The sequence below is a fragment of the Eurosta solidaginis genome, chromosome 1 (assembly GCF_040869045.1).
Source record: "Eurosta solidaginis isolate ZX-2024a chromosome 1, ASM4086904v1, whole genome shotgun sequence".
Classification (NCBI taxonomy): Eukaryota; Metazoa; Arthropoda; class Insecta; order Diptera; family Tephritidae; genus Eurosta; species Eurosta solidaginis.
This window is the reverse complement of record NC_090319.1, coordinates 58,555,314-58,581,126: the sequence shown is the minus strand read 5'-3', so window position 1 is coordinate 58,581,126 and position 25,813 is coordinate 58,555,314. Positions and strand designations below refer to the sequence as shown.

General features: G+C 38.8%; 1 protein-coding gene across 1 annotated transcript in view; it reads right to left on the bottom strand.

Annotated features, from left to right (window-relative positions):
• The window catches only part of Rab23 (RAS oncogene family member Rab23), a 122,853-nt gene extending 97,648 nt beyond the window's left edge, over nt 1-25,205 (bottom strand). The window contains exon 1 of the mRNA XM_067791675.1: nt 24,837-25,205. The gene's annotated coding sequence lies outside the window, so the exon portion shown is untranslated. The remainder of the gene's footprint in view (nt 1-24,836) is intronic.
• Between the last annotated feature and the right edge of the window lie 608 nt (nt 25,206-25,813).

The window sequence follows — 25,813 nt, the reverse complement described above, 5'->3', positions numbered from 1 at the left end:
GTGCCTGAAGTTCAAGTTTAACGCCGCTTGTATTCAATCCACGGCTCTCCAACTCCTTCTTCAGCTGCTGGATCCTCAATTCACTGAACTTTGCCATATCCTTGTTGTCCTCTAGAATTTATCCAACAATTCCTCTTCTGACACCAATTGTAACGAATTTGCTGCAAATCCTCTTATTTGCCCCTTTTGCTAGGTTCGTATCGCTAAACTGTTGAATAAATAACTCCAATATTGAATAATGGAAAAAATGACCTTTATTAAAATGCTTCACAATAACACTCAAACTGTGCAACGAATAGCTAAAATAACCAAACTGACAGCTCAAATGAAACTCCACTAATCAAAATAATACTGGTATTGCTCGCTAGATATCTTCTTAGTCGTAACTGCTGATCAACTCAAATCAAACTGAATTACTTCTTACTCGCCTGCACCGCTTTTATAGTTTACGCTGCATACTTCTAGGCTCTTCGATTTCCAGAAGTTACTAGTTGTTTCGGTTACAAAATCGCCAGCCACAACTACGTGCACAAATTATTGCCCTCTCTTGTGACCACTGAGATAAGATATATGCATGTGTTTGTGCATTGCCGCTCCGCTGCTCGTATACGTACATATGTGTAGACGCAATTATTTATTCGTTTATGTAAACACATAAAGATTGAATTATTGATGTGAATGTTTGTAGTTTACAGTCTCTCGCGCGCACATAGCCGTATAAGTAAATGCATCTGTGTGTGACATCTCTCTGGGCTGCCTTATATATGTGTATACTTGATTTGATTATTAACGTAAATACTGCTTGGCATGGCCTTAGCATCGCCTTAGTGATGGGATAACTTAGGGGTGGTAATATCCGTGACAGTATGTAATTTAATGCATTCAACCAAATTCTTACTTTGTATGTAGTATACTTACTATACATAAACATATTTATTTACCTATTTTTCTCACACAAAGTGTTTATACTGATTATCAAAAACATAAATATATGTATAATTTGAAATATTACAAACAAAAAACCCCAACAGAGCGAGCTTAGCCAGACTTAAGTATTCATATTCCCATTTATCCCCGCATACCTTCACGCATTAAATAATAAAAGTTTATATGCAATGGTCTTGTGAGTTATCATGTTATATTACCACACTTAACAATTTTTACGGTTTAGGAATAACCAAAGGTTTCATTTTCAATTTATAGTCGATAAAGTGTGAACGGTTGAATTAGTTTTTCTCTCACTTTATACACTATATACATATTCGTAGTGAAAATAGCTATTCCGCATACTATGAATATATTGGAATTATATTATTTACCCGTTTGCAAAACAATACTACAAAGTAACAATTGAAAATGATATGAAACAAACACACAAAGTTAAACCAAGTTTAGCATTTAGTTATACCAGTTAGTTACTACGAAAAAAAAAAAATTACACTTAGTCTAGTATACATACATATATACAAAATACAAAAAGATGAGAAACGACCTTATTAACTTATAATTAACTTAACTCTATGGCGTTTTTTTGGCAACACATTCATATACATACTTTAAAGCAAGCCAAAAAAAAAACCTACATAACTAAATTACATAGGAAAGCAGAATACAAAGCAACCAAAACGTAATATTACAATTTATTATCTTACCACATACCCACAATGTACTACATTTAAATTTATGTAAAATTAATCGTAATCGTAATGATAAATAATTTAAAAAAAGCAACAAAATAAGTTTACACATATTTGATAGAACGACTGCTAAATTACAATTACAAGAAAAAAATGCAACAAATTAAAATGGGTTTAAATAAATTTAAATGCATAAAATAAAGAAAATAAAAAGTAAAATCAAATCGAAGTTAAATTCTTATGTGTAATCAAATAAAATAAAATAACTAAAGAAACTAAGTACATATAAGAACGCCTATTTAAAACAGGAAAAAGACAAATAAATTAAAATAATACGATATTAATAAAATAAAACGAAATAAAGTAAAACGAAAAATATTAAATTAAATAAAATAAAACAAAACAAAAAGGAGAATATAATAAATATACCAAAATAAAATAGATTAGAATAAAACTATATAAATCAATTAAAGTAAATAAATACAGGCAGCAAACAAATAAAACAATAACTACCTAAATACCATTGTTACATAAGTTAATACCTATTGTATTGTATTCATTCGTATAATATTGTCACGGATATTAGCATCACTAAAGCCATGCTAATCAGTGTTTGCGTCAATAATCAAATCATGTATACACATATATAAGGCAGCCGAGATATGGCACACACAGATGCATTTACTTATACGCCTATGTGTGTGCGAGAGACTGTAAACTACAAACTCACATATATCTGAGAGACGCTGAAAAGTAGAAAATTGTAAACAAGTAGAAACTATATGAGAACTATAAACACTCGAAATAGTTGGTAAGTTCTGGAAATAGAAGAGCCTAGATGTATGCAGCGTAAACTATAAAAGCGGCACAAGCGAGTAAAAAGAGTTCAGTTTTCATTTGAGTTGTCAAGCAGTTGCGATTAAGACGATATCTAGCGAGCAATAGCAGTATTATTTTGAATAGTAGAGTTTCATTGAGCTATCAATCAGTGTGGTTATTAAGCAAGCTATTCGTTGCGCAGTTTGAGTGTTATTGTGAAGTACTTTAATAAAGGCCATTTTGCATTATTACAAATTGGAGTTATTCAACAGTTTAGTGATTCGAACTTAGCAGAGGATTGCAAATAAGAGGATTTGCAAGTAAATTCGTTACAATTGGTGTCAGAAGAGGAATTGTTGAATAAATTCCAGAAGACAACAAGGATATGGCAAAGTTCAGTGACTTAAAGATCCAGCAACTGAAGAAGGAGTTGGAGAGCCGTGGATTGAATACAAGCGGCGTTAAACTCGAACTTCAGGCACGGCTACGAGAGGCAATGGAAGCAGAAGGAATTGATGTGGAAGAGTATGTCTTTCACCTTGATGGCGAGGAGACAACAAAAATTGAAGAGAAACACGAAACACCGCAGACGGTTACCAGCACAGACTTGAACATGATTTTGGCTGCAATATCTGCTCAAACATCGACAGTGGCTTCTCAACTGGAATCGCAAAAGACAGATATAACATCTCAACTGGCATCTCAACTAGAAGAACAGAAAACGTATATGTCATCACAGATGGAATCCCAAGGGACAAGAATAACATCGAAGATTGAAGCACAAGAAACACGTATTTCAGAAATGTGGACACAAATTTCTTCACAACTGGAATCGCAGGAAACACGTATAACATCAAAGATGGAAGAACAAGAGGAGCGCTTATCATTGCAGGTGGCACAAATGTCTTCACAGTTAGAAGCACAGGAAGCAAGGGTAACATCAAAGCTGGAAGCGCAGGATGCAAAAATCGCTCAATTTCAGGCAGAAGTCGATGAGTTGAAGGGTCGTATGGAGCAGTTAAAATTAAATCGTCCAGCAGTTTCAGCGAGTAATCCAAAGGTAAAAACACCATCCTTTGACGGTTCTGTTCCTTTCCAGGTCTTTAAGCTACAGTTTGAGAAGACCGCAGCAGTGAACAACTGGAATGCAGAAGATAAAGTTGCTGCACTGTTCGTGGCATTGAAAGGGCCTGCAGCGGAAATATTACAGACGATTCCAGAGTACGAACGGAACAGTTATGAAACATTGATGGCTGCTGTAGAACGACGTTACGGAAGCGAGCATAGGAAACAGATATTCCAAATTGAGTTGCAAAACCGCTACCAAAAAGCAAATGAGACATTGCAGGAGTTTGCTTCAGATATTGAAAGATTGGCTCATCTTGCAAATGCGGACGCACCCGTAGAATACACTGAAAGGGTAAAAATTCAGAGCTTCATAAATGGCATACGAGATGTGGAAACGAAGCGGGCTACATATGCGGATCCAAAACTGACATTTGCTGAAACGGTATCGCATGCTCTGATACAGGAAACAGCGTCGCTTCTGTGTAAGCCAGTTTTCAAAGCACGCCGTGTGGAAGTGGAAAGACCAGATTGGGTAGACACAATTTTGGAAGCACTGAAGGGATCACAACAGAAGAATGCCGGAGTTATTAAATGTTTCAAGTGCGGCAACCCAGGTCACATTGCACGTCATTGCGATCTTGGTCCTAATAGTTCCAACAATGTGGGTGGACGTAAACGCAAAGCTGGCGGATATGAGCAAGAGCGTGTCGGATGTAAAGAACGAAAACTTGCCGCGGCTATTGAATGTCCTGTGATATCTGTGTCGCAGATTGGAAGGAAATCAAGCAGTCTTACCACCAGAGGGAATGTGGATGGTAAAGAGCGTGTACTGACTGTAGATACGGGGGCATCTCATTCCTTGATTCGATCTGATTTGGTCTATAGGAGAGTAAAGTCATTACCTGGAGCAAGGTTGCGTACGGTCACAGGCGAGTATAATCAAGTCCAAGGCGAAGTGGTATGTGAGGTATTAATTGGGAAAGTCATGGTTCTACACAAATTCGTTGTGGCGGAAATCGTTGATGAAGTCATATTGGCAGTGGACTTCTTGGTTGACCATGACATCAGGATCGATATGCGGAGAAAAATTACGCGCTATAAGAATCAGGACATACCACTTAACTTTAGTTTGGAAAAAGGGTTCAACAGTAATCGGGTACTGGTGGAAAAGACTCGACCAAGACCACAAAAGTCAAAGGTAAAGGTTGATAGATCGAATGGGCCAAATAAATCAAAATCAAAAGTACCTGCGAGAGAAACACTGGCATTGACAAAACCTAAAAGACGCAGGAAAACGAAGCAACGAATTTCCGAGAAAGAATGCGAGGGTAGTTTCAAGCCGGAGTGCACTACTGTTGTGAAATGTGGGAACGATACCGATTATGCAAAGCAAATCCGTCCAGCGCAAGCTCTACGAAGTGGTTCATTGACCAAACAACAGAGTGTGAAGGAACAGCCCAGGGTAATGAGTAGTAAGATGAAACACTGGCATGACAAAAACTTTAATTCGGAAGGTTTCTTGGCGGGAGATTTGGTACTCTTAAACAACCCTCACCGGCGGAAAGGTGTTCCATCCAAATTTCGGTGCAGTTGGGAAGGCCCGTACAAGGTTGTGAAGAAGATCAGTGATACCATCTACCGCATACAAAGCATTGAGAAACCACGGAGTAGAAGAGTAGTACATTTGGAAAGGCTGGCAACGTTTAGATTGGGAGATTTGTCTGATCGGGACGATCAGACTTAGTTGGAGGGCAGTGTCACGGATATTAGCATCACTAAACTATACCATCACTAAAGCCATGCTAATCAGTGTTTGCGTCAATAATCAAATCATGTATACACATATATAAGGCAGCCGAGATATGGCACACACAGATGCATTTACTTATACGCCTATGTGTGTGCGAGAGACTGTAAACTACAAACTCACATATATCTGAGAGACGCTGAAAAGTAGAAAATTGTAAACAAGTAGGAACTATATGAGAACTATAAACACTCGAAATAGTTGGTAAGTTCTGGAAATAGAAGAGCCTAGATGTATGCAGCGTAAACTATAAAAGCGGCACAAGCGAGTAAAAAGAGTTCAGTTTTCATTTGAGTTGTCAAGCAGTTGCGATTTAGACGATATCTAGCGAGCAATAGCAGTACTATTTTGAATAGTAGAGTTTCATTGAGCTATCAATCAGTGTGGTTATTAAGCAAGCTATTCGTTGCGCAGTTTGAGTGTTATTGTGAAGTACTTTAATAAAGGCCATTTTGCATTATTACAAATTGGAGTTATTCAACAGTTTAGTGATTCGAACTTAGCAGAGGATTGCAAATAAGAGGATTTGCAAGTAAATTCGTTACAATATTGTCACGGATATTAGCATCACTAAGCTATACCATCACTAAGGCCATGCTAAGCGATATTTACGTCAATAATCAAATCATGTATACACAAATATAAGGCAGCCGAGAGATGTCACACACAGATGCATTTACTTATACGCCTATGTGCGTGCGAGAGACTGTAAACTACAAACATTCACATCAATAATTCAATCTTTATGTATCTACATAAATGAATAAATAATTGCGTCTACACATATGTACCATGTACGAATACGAGTAGCGGAGAGTCAATGCGCAAACACATGCATATATCTGATAAGTTTGAGAGCTACTGGACTAGTAGATTCTGGAAGCGCCTAAAAGATGTATAAAATTGTGCAATTTTAGTTATAGCTGAGAAGTTTGAGAGCTCATGGACAATGCTAGTAGATTCTAGAAAAAGGCGAACGAGGAAACCAAAGAGTATAAAAGGCAACAGATGTAGAGGCGCTGCAATTCAGTTTGAGTTGAGCTATCAATCAGTTTGATTAAGCACGCGATCTGGCGGCCAATAGTAGAGTTTCTTTTGAGTTATCAATCAGTTTGGTTATTAAGCAAGCTATTCGTTGCACGGTGTTATTGCGAAGTATTTTAATAAAGGCCATTTTTCCATTATTCAATATTGGAGTTATTTATTCAACAGTCTAGCGATACGAACCTAGCAAAAGGGCAAATAAGAGGATTTGCAGCAAATTCGTTACAATATAATAATAAGGGAGATACAATTAATGAATAGGTTAGTAATCGCCATGAATAAATAAATCTGTAATTTGAAATGCGAATGCTGGCGTCTATATTTATTTAGAAGGCACTTAGGTATTTCAGGTAAGGGGCCACCGAAATTCAGGTGCGTCGGTGGCCGTGGATTTGAGGGTGGGTAATGCACCGGGCGTCGCAGCAACATCCGCGGCGCCCCTCTATATATCCGGCCCATTTCTGTTTTTGTTTGTTTTTCTTTTAAATTTTCAGCGGTTTTTTGAGTTGAATTTCCAGCGTTAGCAACCGGTCAGTTCGGTAATTTTTTTGCGTTTAGTTTTTTTTTGAATTTTAAAATTTTGAATGTTTAACGGTCTGTCCGTGGCATCCGGTTCGACCGGATGTTGTTTTATTTTGAATTATAAGCGTTTTGAGTCGGCTCTGCACTTCTGTCAGTTTTTTTGAATTAGACAGCTGAGTTTTTTGAATAGGCATGATATGACTTTTTTTATGGCGCAGGAACAGTAAGGTTGGCAAGGACCCCGCCCAGCCGACATGACTAGCCACAGAGCACCCCCAGATCATGCCGACTGCCTTCCTTACTGCTCCATCAAAGATGCGATTCCATAACAATATTATGGCCGCCATGGCTGTAAGCAATTCATAAGAGGTAAGCCATTACGATTTGGGTACAAAATGTGGAGCCTGAATACTCCTTTAGGGTATTTAGTAAATTTCGAGATGTACCAAGGATCGAATCCTCGTAAAAGAGGAATATGCATTCCAATACGGGAAAAACATAACGCCGCTATTTGCATGTTGGACGAGTTTGACGAAAGTATTAAGAGTTTAGAATTCAGTTTTTATTTTTACAACTTATTCACGTCACCCTCAGCCTTAGTTGGACTAAGGCAACGTGGTTACCATGGAACCGGAACCATTCGACCAAACATAATTCCAAAATCATGTCCTTTGCAGTCGAAAGAAGAATTGAGAAAACTTGAACGTGATTACATGGAAAGCGCGAAGATGAAATCAACCGATATTAAAATAACTAAGTGGGTTGACAATGCAGTGTTACCTTTGCCATATTCTATTCAACAATACAACAAACACATGGTGGAACGGATAGAATGGACCAAAATGTAAATGCCTTTAGAATTGAAGCACGTGGTAGAAAATGGTGGCGCTCAACTTTTACTTGGCTAATAGATGTTTCAATACAAAATGCTTGGATTTTACATCGAAAAGGAGGACAACACATGAGCCAACTGGACTTCCGAAGAGCTAATGCTTCTCGTTATTGCAGAACTTACGGAGTAACAAAGCCCCCTCAAAGTTACCGTAGAGTTGCTGCTTATGAATCTCAATATTCTAGCCGTTTTGACAGCATAAATCATTTTGTGGTCAAAACTATAGACAACAAGTAAGGAAGGCTAAGTTCGGGTGTAACCGAACATTACATACTCAGTTGAGAGCTATGGAGACAAAATAAGGAAAATCACCATGTAGAGGAAAATGAACCTAGGGTAACCCTGGAATGTGGTTGTATGACATGTGTATCAAATGGAAGGTATTAAAGAGTATTTTAAGAGAGAGTAGGCCATAGTTCTATGGATGGACGCCATTTAGGGATATCGCCATAAAGGTGGACCAGGGCTGACTCTAGAATTTGTTTGTACGATATGGGTATCAAATGAAAGGTGTTACTGGGCATTTTAACAGGGAGTGGGCCTTAGGTCTATCGGTGGACGCCTTTTCGAGATATCGCCATTAAGGTGGACCAGGGGTGACTCTAGAATGTGTTTGTACGATATGGGTATCAAATGAAAAGTGGTAATGAGTATTTTAAAAGGGAATGGGCTTTAGTTCTATAGGTGAACGCCTTTTCGAGAAATCGCCATAAAGGTGGACCAGTGGTGACTCTAGAATATGTTTGTACGATATGGGTATCAAATGAAAGCTGTTAATGAGTATTTTGAAAAGGAGTGATCCTTAGTTCCATAGGTGGACGCCGTTTCGAGATATCGCCATAAAGGTGGACCAGTGGTGTCTCTAGAATGTGTTTGTACGATATGGGAATCAAATGAAAGGTGTTACTGAGCATTTTAAGAGGGAGTGGGCATTAGGTCTATAGGTGGACGCCTTTTCGAGATATCGCCATTAGGGTGGGCCAGGGGTGACTCTAGAATGTTTGTACGATATGGGTATCAAACGAAAAGTGTTACTGAGCATTTTAAGAGGGAGTGGGCATTAGGTCTATAGGTGGACGCCTTTTCGAAATGTCGCCATTAGGGTGGGCCAGGGGTGACTCTAGAATGTGTTTGTATGATATGGGTATCAAATGAAAGATGGTAATGAGTATTTTAAAAGGGAGTAATCCTTAGTTCTATAGGTGGACGCCTTTTCGAGATGTCGCCATAAAGGTGGACCAAGGGTGACTCTAGAATGTTTGTACGATATGGGTATCAAACGAAAGGTGTTGCTGAGCATTTTAAGAGGGAGTGCGCATGAGGTCTATAGGTGGACGCCTTTTCGAGATATCGTCATTAGGGTGGGCCAGGGGTGACTCTATAATGTGTTTGTACGATATGGGTATCAAACGAAAGGTGTTACTGAGCATTTTAAGAGGGAGTGGGCATTAGGTCTATAGGTGGACGCCTTTTCGAGATATCGCCATTAGGGTGGGCCAGGGGTGACTCTAGAATGTTTGTACGATATGGGTATCAAACGAAATGTGTTACTGAGCATTTGAAGAGGGAGTGGGCATTAGGTCTATAGGTGGACGCCTTTTCGAGATATCGCCATTAGGGTGGGCCAGGGGTGACTCTAGAATATGTTTGTACGATATGGGTATCAAATGAAAGGTGGTAATGAGTATTTTAAAAGGGAGTAATCCTTAGTTCTATAGGTGGACGCTTTTTCGAGATATCGCCATAAAGGTGGACCAAGGGTGACTCTAGAAAGTTTGTACGATATGGGTATCAAACGAAAGGTGTTACTGAGCATTTTAAGAGGGAGTGGGCATTAGGTCTATAGGTGGACGCCTTTTCGAGATATCGCCATTAGGGTGGGCCAGGGGGGACTCTAGAATGTTTGTACGATATGGGTATCAAACGAAAGGTGTTACTGAGCATTTTAAGAGGGAGTGGGCATTAGGTCTATAGGTGGACGCCTTTTCGAGATATCGCCATTAGGGTGGGCCAGGGGTGACTCTAGAATGTGTTTGTACGATATGGATATTAAATTAAAGGTATTAATGAGGGTTTTAAAAGCGAGTGGCCCTTAGATGTATATGTGAAGGCGTTCTCGCGATATCGACCAAAATCTGGACCAGGTGATCCAGAAAATCATCTGTCGGGTACTGCTAATTTATTTATATATGCAATACCACTAACAGTATTCCTGCCAAGATTCCAAGGGCTGTTGATTTCGCCTTGTAGAACTTTTCATTTTCTTCTACCTAATATGGTAGGTGTCACACCCATTTTACAAAGTTTTTTCCAAAGTTATATTTTGCGTCAATAAACTAATCCAGTTACCATGTTTCATCCCTTTTTTCGTATTTGGTATAGAATTATGGCATTTTTTTCATTTTTCGTAATTTTCGATATCGATAAAGTGGGCGTGGTTATGGCCGGATTTCGGCCATTTTTTATACCAAGATAAAGTGAGTTTAGATAAGTACGTGGGCTAAGTTTAGTAAAGATATATCGGTTTTTGCTCAAGTTATTGTGTTAACGGCCGAGCGGAAGAACAGACGGTGGACTGTGTATAAAAACTGGGCGTGGCTTCCACCGATTTCGCCCATTTTCACAGAGAACAGTTACCGTCATAGAATCTCTGCCCCTAGAAGGATTGGTAAATTTTTGTTCGACTTATGGCATTAAAAGTATTCTAGACAAACTAAATGAAAATGGGCGGAGCCACGCCCATTTTAAAATTTTCTTTTATTTTTGTATTTTGTTGCATCATATCATTACTGTAGTTGAATTTTGACTTAATTTACTTATATACAGTAAAGATATTAAATTTTTTGTTAAAATTTGAATTAAAAAAAATTTTTTTTTAAAAAGTGGCCGTGTTCTTCATCCAATTTTGCTAATTTTTATTTAGCACATATATAGTAATAGTAGTAACGTTCCTGCCAAATTTCATCATGATATCTTCAACGACTGCAAATTACAGCTTGCAAAACTTTTAAATTACCTTATTGTAAAAGTGGGCGGTGCCACGCCCATTGTCCAAAATCTTACTAATTTTCTATTCTGCGTCATAACGTCAACCCATCTACCAAGTTTCATCGCTTTAACCGCCTTTGGCAATGAATTATCGCATTTTTTCGGTTTTTCGAAATTTTCAATATCGAAAAAGTGGGCGTGGTTATAGTCCGATATCGTTCATTTTAAATAGCGATCTGAGATGAGTGCCCAGGAATCCACATACCAAATTTCATCAAGATACCTCAAAATTTACTCAAGTTATCGTGTTAACGGACAGACAGACGGACGGACGGACATGGCTCAATCAAATTTTTTTTCCATACTGATGATTTTGATATATGGAAGTCTATATCTATCTCGATTCCTTTTGTTACGGTCTGCTGCTGCGGTCTACGGCCATGATCCCCTTGGGAGCGTGTTCACGCGAACACACCTAGCGATGTGGTGAAAGTGGCGATAAAAAAGAAAAATATCGAAAGGAAGGGAACAGACAGACCGGCCATCACTAAGAAAAATTTTTTCTTCTACCATGAGTTTCCGCCCGATACAGACAGGAAAAAAAAAAAAAAAGAATTTGTGTTGAGATACCAAACAGTACTGTGTGCAGCGAGCGTACATCCTTTGATTACCTCTGCGGGGATGTTCAAATTCCCATTGGCCATTATCCCAATAAAGATAATAACCATTCACCTGGTTTCTACGTTGGCACGATCCTTATCAGTTTTGCGTTCCTGTGGCTGTCGCTCTGGGTACATTGATAGTCGCATTCGAGGTATAATTTTGATGGAAAATCCTCCAGACTCCAATTTCGACCAAACCAGTATATATATTCATCGGCACGTGGGAGCGCATGGCGCGCAGCTTTGGGTGTACAAATTTGGATTCTTTTGTGCCCACGGTTTCTAATTGCCACCACTTTCGCAAGCATTTCTTGCAGTGAATCGACAAAACCGAGTCACTAGCATACCCGCGGAATAACTATCTTATGCAGTATCAGACTTAGTGCTACCTCGGTTATCTCCACCAATATTTAACAGCAACATCATAAGTGCAACCACAACCCCTTAGACAGCGCAACCACCACCGTCATCGCACGCCCGAAACGGTGCCCACTGACCCACATTGTGCGCCACAACCGCGCACTACCACCACTACTAATAGCGCCAACACCACGCGCACATACCACCAGATACGACGACATCAATACCGGCAACACCACTCCACACCGGTACAACCATTACAGCAGGGCCATGGGCATAGGCCATGACAGTAAACATACCGGCATCATCTTAGGAACCCCAATTCTAGCAACTACCGGATGAGTTTGTTCCGTAATACGGACAACGTAATACTAGTACTACCTTGTAGACATTTTGCTTAATGTAAGTAGTTTTTTTTTTGGTAATCATGAAATTTCAATTGATCTTATCTCCGCATAAGTAAAATTGATATATTTGATAATTGGATTTTTTTTTCCTGCAAAATGGGGTTTGATAACATTTGGCGCTATAGAATAATTTAAAGAACTAATTTACGTCAAACAAACATATTTATATCTTTTGTTTTAAATAAAACTTAAAACTCAAAACATAGTTGCGAGAAAACTATACAAAATACATTATATACCGAAAATCATATGTACACCTGCGAATAAAGAAATGGCAGAAACCGGGATTTGCAAATTTCGTTGGTCATATTGCATTTTGAAAGCTATGCAATGAAAATTTCGGAAACGCTTTAATATACATATTCACGAAACATGCGCCAAACGTGTTTGACATTTTAAGAATATTTTCGAGTATGCGATATTGCTGTACAATCAACCATGTAAAATGATCTCGAAAATGCTTGCCAAAAAAATCGGAAATTTTCAAAGATATTCACGACAATTTTCTTAAATTTATATAACAGTGAAAATGAAAGATTTAAATGTAAGGAAATCATTCATAATAGTTTTTAATTTCAATTTGAAATTTTTCGAAACAAAAGGAAGAAAATATCTAATAAAATTTTCAAATCCATTATACTGCTATTTTTTTGTCATGTAAATTAGCCTAATGCTACTCTTAGGAAATGTAAAAAGGAAATCCTTCCTTAAAAATTTAAAAGTTAGTTTATGACACGTTTTGCTTACAAATGTTGTTCTTTTGGTTTACTTTCTAATTTAAAAGACGATTTTGTTTACTATCAAATGCCAGTTAGTTGGTACGAACTTTTGAATTTCGACATACATTTCAGCTGATAGTGTATGTAAGTGAGCTTAAACTATATAATATGATTTACTTATGTATTTTTTTTTTTAAATTGTAAATGTTAGTAAACAAAATCTACAGTGAACTAATTTATTCTATATCCATATATTTGTGTTACAAAGTACTTTCATACAACCATAGTTGTAGAGTCATCCAAAGGAACGTATGCATACAGTCCTATTAAATAAATGAAAACAAATACCAAACATTTAAAAGGGCTACATAATACCCACACACATAAATGTAATTGCGAATACATACATGCTACATATGTATATCATTTGTACCCGTGCTAATGAAGTGAACCATTAGACGTAAACGTGAGAGGTAATTAACAAGAAAAAGAGAAATTACACCTTGGAATGTAATAAGAATGACTTACATACTTAATAGCAAATGAAGGTTTTAGTTAGAAGTAAATAGAGTGTAAGTTACTAGTTATTACAAGGGCACACGCACCTAAATACAACATAATAGCATAAGTAATTTTTTTTGCATATATGATGTAGCCTACATATATATATGTATATAAATACATAGTTTTTTTATATAAATATTGAGACCAAAAGTAACGAGTATATGTACATAGTAATAAACGCGCTAAGCCGGTTGGGATCGTTAGGTTTGTTTATTAGAATCATCTATTAAGTCTTTAACCACTGAATATTTGAAATAAGTTTATAATATAAGGACAGCCTTATTGGTGACAATGAATTAGTGCGTTACATCTGAATGGTTGTAAGGAATATCGTCTTACAAAATCAACATCCAAACAGATGAAAACAATTTTTTTCCTTCTTAACAGAGGCTATAAGGAAAATATAGAATTAAATTAACTGCTAATAATGAAACAGGTTTGGATCTTGAATTTGGAAGATTGACCATTAGTAGTTTTAATTTTCAAGGTTTACCAGGTACTGGTTAGATCTATATCTTGTTACGTTACGAATAAATTTTCACGGAAATCCTTTATAAACATGAATTGTAAATAAAGTAATATTTAAAATGGGAATGCTGGCGTCGCCATTTATTTAGAAGGCACTTAGGGCATACAGGTAAGGGGCCACCGAAATACATGTGCGTCGGTGGCCATGGTTATTTGAGGGTGGGACTAAGCACCGGGCGTCTGTCCGTGACATCCGGTTCGGCCGGATGTTGTTTTATTTTGAATTTTTAAGCGTTTTGAGTTGTCTCTGCGCTTCTGTTAGGTTTTTTTTGAATTTGACAGCTGCTCGCTTTGATAGGCATGATATGACTTTTTTTCTGCTTATGGCGCAGGAACAGTAAGGTTGGCAAGGACCCGCCCCAGCCGACAATGACTAGCCACTGTGCACCACCACATCATGCCGACCGCCTTCCTTACTGATTCCATCGAAAATGCGATACCATAACACTTTATACCTGTACAACCAACCGTTATCCAATCAAAGTTAATATACTCTGTGAGCTCTGCTCAACTGAGTATAAAAAAGATGTCACTGCGCATGCCTGAATTGTGCAGCTCACCCTTCTTCCATGTGTAAAAAATGCAACGTTGGTTTATGTATAAAATGTTTCGAGAAATATCATTATTTCAATACTATTTGTTTCGTAAGTTGTCTGAATTTGTTTATTTTCTCTACATAAATAAGTGAAATACAATAAAGCAGTGAACAGTTACTTAAAGTTCAACAATTTTTGTTTATTGTCAGGTACCAATAAGGCAGTCAAAATGTACTGAGTAGTGCCCACCCTTACACATATGTTACAGCTCATAACTCCAAAACCAGCAGAGGTAGATATTTCATTTTTTCATATTTTGCTTCTACGAGCAAATAAATACTTGTTTTAAAATTTTATGTTCCTAACCCATCAGGATCTCTCTGGGCACTAATGGGTTAACCTAAAAATCGTGAAAATTTCATAAAAATGAAGAAAACGCAAAAAATTACAAACATAATCCACAAAAAAATAAGTCTCCTAGTCATAACGTATCCAAAACTATGAAGTTATTAAATCCACCAACTCAAATATTTTTAGGTTATGGATATGGCGAAAGCCGAAAAATAGAGTTGGGTCGTTTCGTTCTGAACTTGTTCAATTGACCGGGTCTCTCAACTGAACAAGTGAACTAGATCTCCGATTTCGGTTCTATTTGTTCTTTTAGTTCTTTCTCTCTTCTCGTTCGCGAACATTGTAAATTCATACATACATATGTACCACCACAAATCACAGAAGATTTGTGCACACCTACCCAGATTGCGCATTCACGAGTCCAAAATTGCTTCGTTCTGCGCAACTACGTCACACTTGACTGCTTGAGCGAATGAAAGAAAGAGAGAAAAAAACAAGAGCTAAAGGAAATTGACGTAAAAATTGCCCATAAAAAACAGCTGATGATTACATGCGCAATGCGCAATCAAAGAGGATAGATATAATAAGAGCCGTCACTCGTTATTATTTTGGCATTTACTCGATGTAAACTGTAAGGTAGTCGCTACTTTTTTTTGGGCGAGATGTTTATAGCCGGAGTCATTGGTGCCGTAAAGCTGGAGATATTGGTGCTTTATCGGTAACCGTATCGGTAACTTTTAACAGCTGATTCGACCAACCTTATGAGAATCAATGCAATCGATTATTGGTGCCGCTAAGGTCGTAACCGTATCGTAGCCAACCAATTGGGTTTTGGTTTACCATCGTAACGATAAACAGCTGATTACGTTAGGGATACCGATACAGCGATACGACATACGGCACCAATGACTCCGGCTTATGTCGTATCGCTGTATCCGCCAAAAACTTCTTTCCCAAATCAGTCAGCATATTTACTTCACGCTGCTGTAGGCAATGTCAGTTGCGTTAGCAGAAAACTTTTCAATTGTGTTAAAGTTTTTCATTTTAACGATTTTCATTTCACGTTGCATATTTTTTGGCGCCAAAGGCGAGAGAGCACACACATACAATCTCAAATTAAATAAAATATAGACGTATGTGTGCGCAAAGAAAATATTGCAAGAAATTTTATGTAAATTATAAAAACAAAAGTCTGAAAAAACCAAATAAAACAAGTAAAGGTGTCTAAGTTCGGGTGGAACCGAACATTATATACTCAGCGTGAACTTTAATTGTACATTTCATTTCAGATAAATTACTTTTCTACATAACACGTGGCCGTTTATTGTTACGACGGTAAACCAAAACCCAATTGCTTGGCTACGATACAGTTACGACCTTAGCGGCACCAATAATCGATTGTATTGATTATCAAAAGGTTGGTCGAATCAGCTGTTATAATGTTACCGATACGGTTACCGATAAAGCACCAATGTCTCCAGCTTATAAATGTCTTCTATACATTTTCATGGGGTATTTGTGTTTATTTTTCCGACTGTATTTAATTAATTATTTAATTCTTTTTGCAAAAATCACGTTTGCATAAAGTGCCAATACCGCATGGATAAATGGGAGGCAATTCAAAAATGTCCCTCATAGAAAACATTCGGCATGAATTTTTTGATTTCCAGCGAGTTACTCGCCACAAAATAACGGGTGACAGCTCTTATTATATCTAGCCTCTTTGGCGCAATCTTCTCTTGTGTGATTTGTGCATATGTACATGAATTTCACAGTGGATACGAATGTCGATGATGCCACTTAAGGCCTCCTGCGATTTACAACGAGATTGACTGAATTTTGTGTGTGTTAGTGCAGTCGGGTGGCTTCGTGACACACGTATTTGTTGTCGGCTACTATTAGGTTCAAAAAAGGATTCTATAAGAGCTGTTGATGAAGATATTTCTATCAACGTTGGATGTGACCGTTTCAAGTGATTTAACAAATTGGTTGTATTTGCACCTGTTTTGCATTTTTTTCCTTAACCCTAATGCCATAATCGTAGCCATTCCCATATCAATAACCATCTCCAATGTGATCGATTAATGGTGCGTTAACCTAAAAATCGTGAAAATTTCATAAAAATGAAGAAAACGAAAAAAATTACAAACATGTTCCCCAAAAAATAGGTCTCTTAGTCATAATGTATCATAAACAATGAATAAAATCTAAAAAAAAGTTATTAAATTCACCAAATCAAATGTATAATCAATTTTTTTTTTAAATCATTCGATTCTTTAAGGGCCAATTAATGATGACTTATAACCATTGTAAATTTTACCAAGTAGTGCAACTAACAGCTGATCGGTGAAAATTCGCACATTCACACGCACAGTTCTCGACTCAGTTTCAAAAAAAAATTTAGATTATTTAATTCAAATTTTAAAGTGAGATAATCCTTACAAATTTATGTATACAGAATATATATGGCGTTTTTGTTGTTATTAAAACAATAGTTTTATTTATATTAAAGCTTTTATCATTTTTATTTTTAACTTTAAAAAATCTCCGAACGCCATTCCTTCATTATATGACATTCGACTGCCTAGTCCACTGCCTTCCACTCTATTCGCAACATAACCTCTACTTAAGCTGCCAAACTATATAGTAAACAATGCTTATAACCTTATAACCATCACAAATCACATACAGAAGATTGCGCATTCACGAGTTCAAAATTGCTTCGTTCTGTGCATCTACGTCACAGTTGACTGCTTGAGTGAATGAAAGAAAGAGAGAAAAAGACAAGAGCTAAAGGAAAATGACGTATGAACTGCCCATAAAAAACAGCTGGTCTTTTGTTTACATGCGCAATGCTCAATCTTCTGTGTGTGATTTGTGACCGATACGGTTCCGATAACGCACCAATGTCTGCAGCTTTAAGCTGGAGACATTGGTGCTTTATCGGTAACCGTATCGGTAACGTTTTAACAGCTGATTCGACCAAACTTATGAGAATCAATGCAATCGATTATTGGTGCCGCTAAAGTCGTAACCGTATCGTAGCCAACCAATTGGGTTTTGGTTTACCGTCGTAACGATGAACAGCTGATTACGTTAGGGATACGGATACAGCGATACGACATACGACACCAATGACTCCAGCTTTATGCGGCAGTTACCCACCGACGTGTGCCGTACGTAAGGACGTTTGTCGTACGAAGCACGTTTGACCGAACTCTCAAGTATATAACATATTTGTGTGTGTATTGTTTACAGATAAGCACTGTTGCCATTGACCATTTTGCATGTATGCTTATGGAAACATCAACTTTTTCCAATTTAATTTTTGATATTGTAAAAGGCCGGAATACATATTAAATAAGTATAAATAGATTAAATATTTATAATCAGCACTTTTACATAATTATTTCGAATTATTTTCACAATTTTTCAAACTTTAATTAGGCGTTTTTGCATAAAATTGCAAACGGTCAAAAATTAGCGCACAAAAGTTTACTAGGCAACTCTGTCTAGTGAGAGAGCGATCAGCTGACACGTTCTTACGGAAAAAATCAAAATTGTTTTGATTTCTACGTTCCGGGCTACGTACGTACGGGTGTTGCACGTCGGTGAGTTTTCGTTTACATTGCACACTCATAAGATAGGTCGTGTCAGCTGACACGTTTTTTCTACGTACGTTCGTGAGTAACCACGACTTAACTGCCGCATTAGGCTGTTATTCCGTTTGACCAAATCATTGTGAATTCATACAAGTGGCGAATGATTGGAAAAAAACGATCACAATAGTAAACAGCCTCGATCACCTGTTCAATCGCTGTTCGATTACTAAAATCATTTGCCAATAGTGTTTATCAAACATTTTGACTGGTATGTTGCATTATTTACATATTTTAAAATATTTGCTTAACTTGCTGCTCATATTTTATCTAATAACTATATTATAGAAATTAAAATCAATATGTATGTAATGTGATTTTCTCTATACGAAATTAAAAGAAAAGCTGATTTGAAATACAAATGGGATATTCGTGGCACTTCATTTTAATAACGGCGAGCAAAAAACAAACCTTTCTTCCATTCTCTGGCCATTCGCGACAGCCATTATCCCTGTCAGATATTATTTGACAGGTAGGTATGGCAATGGAGGAATAGAAAGATTTTTCACTTATATGAATTCAAGGCGAATCCATACAGGTGCTGGCAAAGCGAATTCAACCAATTCGCAGTGCAGAAGAATGTCAAGTCAAAAGAAAATTTTCATTGATTTCGATTAACTGACATATTGTTGTACAAGGCTTTGTATGGAAAATTATCAAGAAGAAGCAATCAGCTGTTGGGATAACACCACCTCTACTGAATTTGCCTTGTATGAATTCACAATGGACCAAATTGTACTACATGCTTACCAAGGCGAATCCATACCAGGTGGTGGCAAAGCAAATTCAACCAATTCGCCGTGCAGAAGAATGTCAAGTCAAAAGAAAATTTTCCTTGATTTCGATTAACCGTGTTATGGTAACGCATCTACAATGGATCAGCAAGGAAGGCAGTCGGCATGATATCGTGGTGCACTGTGGCTAGTCATGTCGGCTGGGCTGGGTTCTTGCCAACCTTGCTGTCCTGCGCCATAAACAGAAAAAAGATCATATCATGCCTTTAAAAAAAACTGACATAAAGCGCAGAACTCATTAAAAACGCTTACATTTCCAAAATAAAACAACATCCGGCAGAAGAGGATGCCACGGACAGACCGTTAAACATTCCAAATTTAAAATTCAAAAAGAAATTTAAAAAAAAAAATTTTTAAAATTTAACGCAAAAAAAAATTACCGAACCGGCAATGACCGGTTGCTAGCGCTGAAACAAAAGGAACTAAGACGGCTGAAAATAAAAATAAAAGGCCGAATATACATGTGGGACCTTTAATTAAAACGCAGCTTGTAGTTCTCGACATTTTAATGTTCACAAATTTGTTTGATTGTACATGATCAAAATTACATTAGCTTAAATATATTTAATTGGCTCACAACACAGTTTTACATGAAACAGTTTTTAGACAACTTCGCTTGATGGCGGTTTTATTAACAATGACTTTGATCGTCCTTCGTTCGTCTTGTCAAAGTGAATTGGCGGTGTTCAGTGCGTTCTACTCTGCATGCGTAAGGGTTGCATTCGTAAGGCTCGGTATCTACTTGTCAAGTTAGTCGCGCACGTTAATCCCACATTCGGCCATCCTGCGCTATCATTCGACCTCGGATGATGGATCCCATTTTTTCATGTGTTCAGCAACGGTGATAGTGCGGTTCGGGCCTTCGTGATCTCCAACTTTCTCAACGGTATAACGCCCGCGCCTCATGGTCTTCACAATCTTGTAGGTCCCCAGATATTTGGACTTCAGCTTTAGACCTGATCCGTACTGCGTTCGCTTGATTGCTACCAGCTCGTCGATCATATACCCCCTCTCGGCTTGGCGGTGCTTATTGAAAGTCTTACGGTTTTCCTCCTGTATTACAGCAATATTGTCTCGCGCTTGACGACGCACTTCCTCTCTCTCCGCGTCTAACTAGGCTACGTGCTCGTCCTCGAGTAGCTCTTGCAATGGGGGACTCCCTTGAATTCGTATCTCTACACCAGTCAATATTTTAAACGGCGATACCTTTGTACTGCGAGGTGCGACACTGTTGATGAATTGCTGAACGCGGTTGACATGCGTGTACCAGTTCCCTGGGGCTTCATGGCTCAGCTCCGCTATCATGGGTACCACTATCCGGGGCATCCTTTCAACCTGTCCGTTGCCCTTTGGAACACCCGTAGCGATCAAGAGATGCTCAATCCCCTCACTTTCACAGTAATCCTTGAAGAGATGCGAAGTGAAAGCTGATCCTCGGTCTGTTATCACCCGCCTAGGGTTTCCAAATACTGACGCTTGCTTTTTCATACGGTCGATTACAGCATCTGCACCTGTGTCCTTCGTGGGATACAGCCAAACAAACTTCGAGAAAGCATCTACCACCACTAGTATGTAATTATAAGCTTTTTTGGTGGTCTCCATTGGTCCGACATGATCTAGGTGAAAGGTGCTCAAGGGAATGTCCTCCTTAGGGATGGCATTCAAATAACCCTCCTTCCTCCCAGCCTTAGCATCCATGATAAGACACTCCACACAACCTCGCACTTCGGGGTCGAGTGAGGGATGTAGAAAGACTTGTTCAACGCCTCTTGGGTTTTCTTGGTGGAAAAGTGCCCCTGTTTGTGCGCCATACGAATGATCTCATCTTCCATCAGTGATGGGACTACGATTAACTCCTTCACCGGATCTTTACATAGGACACCGTGATGTACGTAGTAGTCCTCGTACTCATCCTTTTCTATAACTTTCCGAACCGCTCGTATCCAGTCGTCCTGGAGCTGAGCCTGTTTCAATCGGTGACTGAGTGAATCCTCCAGCATCAGACAGGAGACCCTGCTCAAAGCATCTACATGTCGCATTTTTGATCCAATCCGGTGCTCGATCTCATAGTTAAAGTCCTGTAGGAACATTGCCCAGCGCGAAACTCGAAGAGGGACATCTTTTTTCTTGAGCGTCATAGTAAACGCATTGCAGTCCGTCACGATTTTGAAGCTTATTCCCAACAAGTATACTCGCCATTTTCTCAATGCTTCGACTACGGCCAATACCTCCAACTCATAGGAGTGCAGCTTTTCTTCAGAGGGCTTCGTCTTCCGACTCATAAACTGGATTGGGTGGAACTCCTGGTTCTCAACGTCCTTCTGCAGAAGCACTGCGCCATAACCTACCATACTCGCATCAGTGTGCACCTCAGTGATCGCTCGTGGATTATACAGTTTCAATACCGGAGAAGATGTAAGGGCTGCTTTTAATTGCTGGAATGCCACTAGTTGCTCATCCTGTAACGCGAACTTAACATCCCTTCGGAGTAAGTCGGATAGGGGTTTTGCGATTACCGCGTAGTTATCGACGAATCTTCGAAAGTAGGACGTAAGGCCAAGGAAACGTTGTAAGGACTTCTTATCACTTAGCACTGGAAAGTTCCTAATCGCGCTAGTCTTTGCTTCAGAGGGCCGTATGGTATTGTTGGTAATGATAAATCCGAGGAATTCGACCTTCCTCCTCAGGAACTGGCATTTCCTCCATTTCACTTGCAAACCGTTCACCTCAGCAACCTTCAACACCTGTCTCAGTTTCCGGATGCCCTCGACTTCATCCTTGGAGGGAATAATCAAGTCATCCATGTACACCATGTCTGTTCCACTGCGCACCAGATCTTTCAAGACTGCAGCCACGAACCTCGAGAAGACTGCCGGTGAATTGGATATACCAAACGGTAGATACATGAACTGGAACTGGCCACCATGCGTTACGAAGGATGTGTATTTCCTCGAGTCTTGCTCAACAGGCACATGAAAGAACCCGTTCGTGAGATCAAGCGTAGAGAATATATTGGCTCCCAGGAGCTGTTCGATGACATCATCAATCATAGGCATCGGGAAGTTATCGCGGATGATCTTTTCATAGTCGCAACAGAATCGTTTGCTTCCATCTTTTTTCGCTACGAGAACAACTGGTGATGTATAATTGGAGTTGCTAGGTCGTATGATCCCTTCATCTAACCATGCTGCTACTTGATTATCTACCACTTGTCGATCTGCATATGACATTCTCCTTGGTCGTTCGTACACCGGCACGTCGTCCGTCAGAAGGATTTTCATCGCTACTGGCGATACCGAGTTCTTAGCTGACTTGTAGGCTGCTACTAAACTCCGTACCTCCCTTGCTAATATCGCATTTAAATGCGATAGATCAATCTCATACCCGCTGTCTAGCTCTTCCTCCGCTACCAAACATAAGTCTCAGAACTCCCCTTGCAACTCGTCGATTTTCCCAGGCAAACTACCTTCACACCGTTTCACCTGTTCCACTTCTCGTTCACATGTACTCATCTCGCTCGAAGTCTGTGCACTTCCACTTTGTCCTCGGACACCGTCTCGCATCTCCTCACTCTTACATGGAGCCTTAGAAAACTCTTTCTCTTTAAGTTTCCTAACTGCATTTTTTATTGCCTCATAGACCGCATTCACATCGTCTGCAATCGAATCAACGGGACGAGCACTTGCGCAATCATCAGCCTCTGCCTTGCGCGCCGCTGTACTTTCGCCCGAACTTTACTCGACTTGCCCAACACCTTCGTAATTACCGGCCACTGCCTTACGTTTGTGTGCATCTTCTATCATCTTCTCTCTAAACATGGCTCCATCTTCTGTTACAGTAAGGTCAACGTGTTTGAGGACATCATTGCCTATCACTATCGAATAGCTTAAATCTCGTTCTTGTACGACGTGGAAGGTTATTTCCAAAGAAATTCCGTCAATATACATGGGGAGCGTGAAACTGCCCATCGTCGTTAGCATACTATTGCTGATGCCTACCAACCTCCGCTTTTCTTTACTTAACTCGACGTCTAATTGTAGCATTAACAGGGTATCGTGACGCATTAGGCACAGGTCTGACCCAGTGTCGACGAGTGCTGAAATTGTTTGATTAGATTCGCTGAAAAATACATCTTTAAAAATTAGACCACTCTGTCTAATTGCCATCATGTTCGCTGAGCTTTTCTCAGCCTTCACCTCTTTCGCCGTCCATCCGCATTCGTTGGCTTTATGACCCTCCTTGCCACATTTAAAACAATTCACCCGCTTGCTTGGGCAATTTCTGGCAAAGTGAGATTTATCGCCGCAATTATAACACCCTTTCCTAGTCGTGGTTGAATTATATGAATCCCTGTTTGAAGACGTTGGTTTTACATAATTCCCACTCGCAGTCTGAGGTTTGCTCGAACGGATCTTCTCGTATACCTTGATCTGCTCTTTTAACTCGTCGATGGTTTTCGCTTGATAAAGGTTGCTCTTGTTGGTGCGAGAATCTTGTACAACCTCGATGAAATACTCGATAAGACTTGAGTCGTCCAGGTTTATTGGCTTGCCGATCTCCATTAGTACGTACAGATATTTCCGGAGGTCCTCGCCGGGCTGGTTCCGGCGATTTCGTAGGATACGATGCACCTCGATGGACGATAAGGTGGCTCCGAACTCTCGACGCAAAGCGAGTTTTAATGAACTCCAGTTGCTTATTCTAGCTTGGCTACGGATAAAAATTTTGGCAACCCCTTTAAGAAGTTGTTTCGCATAAATAAATTTCTGTAATTCATTCCACCTGACAGCTTCTGCATTATTTTGGAAATCCTCTAACCATTGTTCGAAACTTGGTTGACCAGACCCGGTGAATGACGTCATTGAATCTTCGATGTCGCAAAGAGTGAACATCGATCTTTCAACTACGACCTCGCGCGCACTATGTTGACTTAGAGTATCATTATCATCTGATTCCGGACCATCGCTAACATTCAGGCCGAAGTGCTCTAAAAGTCTGTCTTGTAATGTGGCTTTACGCCCGTTCGTCGACAACCCTAATTCAGTCAGCTTTTCCTTCAAACTATCGACGGTTAATCTAAGTATTTCGTCGTGGTCCATGTCTTACAATTTATTGGAAAATCAAAATTATTAAAATTTATACATATACGTTTTGTAAGAAATTTGAATAGTTTAAAATCTTTAAATTGTATGTAATGATAATGTTACGCACTCTACTATATCGCAATTATTAAAGTATGGAAAGATTTTGTTGCACGAAATATTCTAAATGCTCTATCAAATACTTATGCTAAAATTGTGCTCGCTAGTGTACTGCAAAGCTTCAAATAGTTTCCAATAATAACAACCAAATTTTATTTCGTAGCCTTTGACTCACATACGTATAAGCAAAACAGTACGGTATTTCCAAATATATATAAAATTCAAAGTACATACATACATACAGTAAAATTCTTTGCATTTATTTCGTCACTCGTTACCGTCTGCTGGATATATATGTTGTTACTTCTGCTGTTGTTTGCTTTGCTGTTGTGCTAACACTCGCCTGTGCCCGATGCTGTTTGACGTTGGCGCCTCTGCTGCTGGCGTTTTTTGTAGCTACTGCGGTTATAAATGTTGGTGAACTTATAACTGTGCCGCTGTTTCCAGTGTAAATTTATTTTACCGTTAGGATTCTCAGATTTGTGGATTTTGGCGATTTTTTATGAGCTTCCACTTTGCACGTATAAATATGTTTGTGTACATACGTTTGTTTGATTTTACATGATCAAAATTACATTAGTTTAAATATATTTAATTGGCTCACAACACAGTTTTACATGAAACAGTTTTTAGACAACTTCGCTTGATGGCGGTTTTATTAACAATGACTTTGATCGTCCTTCGTTCGTCTTGTCAAAGTGAATTGGCGGTGTTCAGTGCGTTCTACTCTGCATGCGTAAGGGTTGCATTCGTAAGGCTCGGTATCTACTTGTCAAGTTAGTAGCGCACGTTAATCCCACATACATAGGGGCGCTGCGGGTGTTGTTGCGACGCCCGGTGCTTAACCCAGCCTCAAATCCATGGCCACCGACGCACCTATATTTCGGTGGCCCCTTACCTGAATACCCTATGCCTTCTAAATTAATGGAACCATCAGCATTCCCATTCTAACTTATAAATTTTATTTAAAACTCATTGTAATACAAAAACTTAGTCAAAATATATATACTTAACTAGTATTAGGTAAACGGCTGAAGATCAATACTAACGAATGGTAAATCTTCTAAAACAACATCAAAAAAAACTGCTCATCCTTAACAGTTAATTTGATTCTATATCTTCTTCACGTTTATATTAGTGAATAAAATGCTTAATCAAAAAAAGGTGTAACCTGAGACAATAGTTTAGTCTGTTTTGATATTGATTTTGTAAGACCAACGTTCTGATATAATCCTAATTGATTGCCACAAATGTG